Source organism: Notothenia rossii, assembly GCF_949606895.1.
Source record: "Notothenia rossii genome assembly, chromosome: 1".
NCBI lineage: Eukaryota > Metazoa > Chordata > Actinopteri > Perciformes > Nototheniidae > Notothenia > Notothenia rossii.
Window position 1 is genome coordinate 59,885,153 of NC_136912.1, and position 6,083 is coordinate 59,891,235.

Sequence of the window (6,083 nt, forward strand, 5' to 3'; positions counted from 1 at the left end):
GGGCACAACATCACGCTCAACAGTGAAGCTGGCCATGCTGAACAAAACCAGTTATAATATTTATTCCGCTGAAAAAGTGAAAGCTTTACGAAAATGTAATTAAAAATACATAAGCATTTCAGGTAGAAATTAGCATTTTATATAGAAATTCACAAATATAAGAAATGAAACCAAAAAGAGATGTTAACAAATGTATACCTCTGATGGCTGGCATAGTAGAACTAGGTGAACAAAATAGTGACAAAAAATGTTAATACAATTTATATAGATTAAGAGGTAATATAATATTGATTACAATTATTCTATTAAAAAATCCACCAAACATTATCAACAGGAAAGCCCTCTGAAGGCATGTTATGGTTTGAAAAAAGTTGAGGATGGGGTCCAGACAGTTCAATCAGGAGAGACTTCATTTTGTTTAAAGAACATTTATTGACACATGTCATATGATAAATGTTAAGTCTTTGGCGATTAGACCCTGATCCTGAAATCTTATATCTAAAGGGGGAAAAGCCGTGAGCATATAGGGAACCCCCCGGGGTCTAGACACTGGTGATGATGATGCTGAAGATCTGGATTTGATGGGGAGATGGGATGAAGAGGAGGTGTGATGAGGTCTTTGGATTAGCTCTCCTGGCTCTGGATATGATGAACGGAGGTGGGTGGAGAGGAGGCGGGCGGCAGCATGAACACCTGCAATCACAGCTGACTGCAGGAGAGAGGAGAACCATTTTAAAGTTTGGCTGCAGCACGGTGATTGGCTGCTGGAGAATGAGGTGAATGTAATAGGTTAAAGACAGCGCCCGTGATGAGCTGATTATAAGCAGCTGCGGAGTGAATGTATACATACCCAGTCTTCCTGAAAGAACCTGCGCTGAGCTTCATATAGTGACAAGTGTTCAACGGTTCTTCCTGTTGACAGAAGATGGCACTTTTCTGAGAGGGGGCAAGCTGGCAGACACTGGACAGTGGCAAACCAACAGATGAAACAGGAATCCATCTGAGAGGCTATGTGGAAAAGGATAACAAATAATGTCAGCAAGACATGAACATATTTAACCACTATCATTCAATTCTGTAATTGCAGGTTTGTTAGCATGATATTTCAAACATAAATGGCTTGTCTTAGTTTAAAGCCCACTCACCACGTTAAGGTGCAGGCCATGAGTGAGGGCACAACAACGATCACAAACAGTACATACACACGAGACAACACTTACATACATATAAATAACTTACATATACAATGAACAATAAACGTTTAACAAATACAATGTTTGGGTAGTTATTTTAATACATTGAATACATTTAACACATTGAACACTTTGAATACATTGAATACATCATACATTTAACATAAATAACACAATTGAAATGTACAATAACTAAACCCTTAACTACATACACTATACATCTCCAGTGTGGCAATATTTCAGCAAGATTTGGTATCAGATATGAAGAAAAAAAACTGACCTGTTGAGAGTTTTGCGTTTGTACAGACTTGTTAAGCGTACTCCAAGTAGTATGTTGAACACAGACTTGCAAACAAAATACACCAAATTGGTCAGTTACAGTTGAAGGTACAGATACAACATAATGAATATTGGCTAGAAAGAAGCTTGGGATGTTGCTATTGACATTCCCATAAATCGTTCCACTGTTGAAAACCATCTATTGCGTTTCTTAACAATAAATAAACAGAGGACTGTGACATACATTCAAATCCACATATAGAAGGAAATATAGAATAAATATGTTTACTTACAACAGTCATAAGGAAAAGAAACACGTACAGAGCTCATACACATATAGAAGAAGATATAGAATAAATATGTTTACTTACAACAGTCATAAGGAAAAGAAAACACGTACAGAGCTACTAAGAGCTAATTACTAGCTAGCCGCTAGCTTCTAACTGCCGCGGCCGCCTCGTTAATATCAAACTCCATCATATAGAGAACCGCAGTGACGCGTCGTAAAACCCGGAAGTAAGTTAGCATTTTTAGCACTTCCGGTTCCTTCCTCAAAAAGCAATGCATTTTTTCCATAGGGTTTTGGAAAATAGCTCGAAATAAGGTCTGTGGTTGACACAAATTTAAGAGGTAATTGACGTTTTGTTCTACGGCATTAAATACATCAGCAGTGACCCCACTGGAGATTTTTGAAGAGTTTACGTGTCTGAATAAACGATGGTTGTTACCGAATGGCTGAATAGGACTACAGAAATTGTCGAGGCCGTTGTACGTCATTACGCCGAACACGTAAACACTCCCGCTAAGTTTGTTTTCCCCTGTGTTCTGCTTGAAAGCAAGTACCTGCCTATCTTTAGTATCTGTATATCTATATCTGACCATTAGAATCTGTATTTTTGAAATTGTCGTTTTTAACACCGTAGTTTTACAAATTATAGAATAATTAATTACCAGTGTTTTTCCAATTTTACTCGGCAGTTCGTTTCGTTGGCTAAAGTTAGCTAAAGCTAGTGCTACTAGTTAGCTTCGCAATGTTTTGTTGCTTTGCTCCGGGTTGCAGCCACAGGTCTTCGCATGAAACGTGCTTGTTCTATCGTTCCCCGGCCAATGTTTTCCAAAGGAGAGTCTGGATTCGTGCCATGAGATAAGCTGACGTTACATTTTTGTCCATGTCACGGTGAAATGTAAATAATGGGTAGTGACTGTATCGCCGTTATAGAGATGGCGCTGCTGAAAAGACCGCAACATAAGTAAAGATAATGAATACATCCTATTAAAACCTGTGTGGCTTATATGATAAGTCTTATTAGTACAAGCAGCATAACGTTTCACCATGTAACTAAAGATTGTAGTCAGGGAAATCAGTTTGATATATTGAACTAATAACAAATCACCTCAGGCTGGCAGAGAACTCTGCTCCATAGCTTCTCTTGGACGTAAAATCACATGTACATTTTACATTTATATTCAATTTAATATTCCATCCCTCACATACTTTTGTATATATAATAACTTATATTTTGTTTTTCTTGTTATGCTGCTGCAACACAAACATTTCCCAAATTGGGATCAATACAGTAATATCTTATCTTAATTAATTAAGAAATATAACTATTATAATTAGTGTAGCAGCTGACACCTATTTTCAATATGGATTAATCTACCATTTATTTCTTTAGTTCAATTTTCATCTATAAAAATGTCAAAATAGTGAAAATGTTCACGAGACTTTTCAAAGTGCAAGGTTATATCTTTAGATGTTTTGTTTTAGCCTATGTACTGTATGTCTTAATGCTCTTACAGTATATGTGACGGTGTGACTTCCATGAAACTATATTTTATATCTTCCCAACAGACGAGCTGACAGGAAACCTAACACTCTAACAACCACAATATTGCAAAGGTGAGTAAATGTAAATTAAAAACAATTCACAATTTTTGTATTTCTTCTTCCTTGCAGTGAGGTGAAGCTCACGTTGCACTTGGTGCCAGTAAGGATGTTCCTCACGCAGGCTAAATGTTTCTCTTTCCTTACTGACAAAGAAGCCCTTGATTTGCAATGCTTCACTAATTGTTATTTCCCTGGCTCCGTAGGGACACTTTACCTCCAGCACAGCGGAAGACCCTACCAGACCATCCGGAGATGCCCCCAACAATCCTGATAGGGAGAGCCACAAATCTGACTCATGGACCTGCATCTGGGTTGCAGTGGTGAATGCCCTGACGCCCTCACATTCATTCATAGTCCCCCACTGTACAGACAAAACACCATCAAGGGCCTGTTGTTGGCCTAGCACCCTGGCAATAAAGGAAGCAGTCACACGCTTTAACCTCAGGACAGCTCCAAAGTTGCTGGCAGTCAACCTTCCTTTCCTGAACAAATGCCAGTTTGGGTTGGTTCGCTGACCAGTGGTAGCCACCTGAATTGCCCTCTGTTGCTCTTCAGACAATGCCATGCTTGCCACAATTGCCTCAGTTCCCTGATGCCCAACAGATTTGATAATTTCAGGAACAGTAATTGTTTCTAAGCTGTAGTGTTCCTCTTCTGGCTCGGGGGAGAGAAGCCAAGAAATTCCTGAGAACCTGCCCCCAAGTCTGTCCCTCAGCCAGTCACGATCTTCGGAGGTGGGCTCTCTTGTCAGCGGGTTAAATTAGTTATTGGTTTCAACAGTCACATTAAAACAGTTACTAAATCAGCTTACTATCACCTAAAGAACATATCTAGGATTAAAAGACTAATATCACAGCAGGATTTGGAAAAACGTGTCCATGCTTTTATCTTCAGTAGACTGGACTACTGTAATGGTGTCTTCACAGGTCTCACTAAAAGATCTATTAGAAAGCTGCAGCTGATTCAGAACACCGCTGCTCGAGTCCTCACTAACACTAAGAAAGTGGATCACATCACTCCAGTTCTGAAGTCTTTACACTGGCTTCCTGTGTGTCAAAGAATAGATTTCAAAAATACTGCTGCTGTTTATAAAGCACTGAATGGTTTAGGACCAAAATGCATTTCTGACCTGCGAAATGATTAACCATCCAGATCTCTCAGGTCTTCAGGGACTGGTCAGCTTTCTGTCTCCAGATTCAGAACTAAACATGGTAAAGCAGCGTTCAGTTATTATGCTCCAAATATTTGGAACAAACTCCCAGAAACCTGCAGGTCCGCTGCAACTCTTACTACTTTTAAATCCAGGCTGAAGACTTTTCTTTTTGTCGCTGCTCTTAATTGAACTATTCATATCTTAGACTGCACTGTAACTTTTATCCATGTATTTTTTCTTTTAATGTTTATTTTATTAGCTTTTCTTTTTAATGACTGATTTTAAATGCCATTTTTTGTAAAGCACTTTGAATTGCCTTGTGTTGAAAAGTGCTATATAAATAAACTTGCCTTGCCTTGCCTAATAAAGATTTCATGTGACACATACAATTGATTTGTTGATGGGAATTAATGTGAATAAATTAACTCGGTCTTAAAAGGTTAACGGTACTCTTGCTATCACTACTCACCGACACTATAAACCTTGTCCCTCATGCTAGCCCTGACAACACCGGTAAGCACACCTTCATCTAGGCTGCACTGTTACGTGTCCTGACTTGTAGTGGTTCTCTCCTCTATCTACAATCTTCTTGTCATCTTTGTAAAACGATATCAGACTGGTAATTGACACAGCCATGACTTCTAGTGTGGCTAAAATGAAAAGCTTTGTTAAAATATGCAAGCACGCGAAAGTCAAATTCAGCTTTATTGTCAAAAATTCTACATGTGTTATACATCCAGAAATATCGAAATATCGTTTCCCACAGTGTGACATGTATACATAAAACAAAAAGGGCCTAGATAAACGTGGTATACATTAAACAAAACGGGCCTAGATAACCGGGGTATACAGTTTAAAATGTTAATATATTTAAAGTTTTCAAAGTGCAGTTTCAGTGCAAGTCAGTTCAAACGATCTTAAGTTGGCGTGACGTTGACGTCGTGCGACCCTGCTGCTGTACTGGCTTGTAGTTCGTTTATAGCATAACGTTAGCATTTCGCTTTTGGCGACTAGATTTATGATTCAAAAATTATAAAAGTAGGGTTGACATGTGGAAATTATCCAGCTGAACAAAACGTGATCCCTCTCTTAAATGTGTGTCAACCACAGACCTTATTTCGAGCTATTTTCCAAAATCCTATGGAGAATTTGCATTGGTTTTTCGCGAAGGAACCGGAAGAAGTTTACTTCCGGGTTTTACGACGCGTCACTGCGGTTCTCTATAACAATCCAGTCATGGATGTATAGAGAGGCGAAGTCCCTCCCCTTCCGGGAGCCTCCATGGGACCCCGGAAGCGGAAAATTATACATTGAAGTCAATGGAGAGAGAAACGTTATCTTTTGATCCCGTTTGAATTGTGCCACGAATGACACATATGATGTTTGTCAATCTTAAACAATAATTTCCATGTAAAAAAAGTCACAGTTTGTCGTAAAACTGTTGAAATATAAGACTATGAAAAATACGCAACTAGAAAGACTACAAATCCCAAATGCATTCCATGTGTGATGTCATAGGCGATAATGCTCCAAGACTGGTTGCGACTCGCAAAGCAAAGAAGAAGAC

The 6,083-nt window shown here is 38.8% G+C and overlaps 1 long non-coding RNA gene across 1 annotated transcript; it reads left to right on the forward strand.

Annotated features, from left to right (window-relative positions):
- Positions 1–2,883: 2,883 nt before the first annotated feature.
- LOC307013057 lies at positions 2,884–4,905 on the forward strand. Its single transcript, XR_013800844.1, has 2 exons — positions 2,884–3,375; positions 3,567–4,905. It is a non-coding gene; the product is annotated as an uncharacterized lncRNA (long non-coding RNA).
- The last annotated feature ends 1,178 nt before the right edge of the window (positions 4,906–6,083 follow it).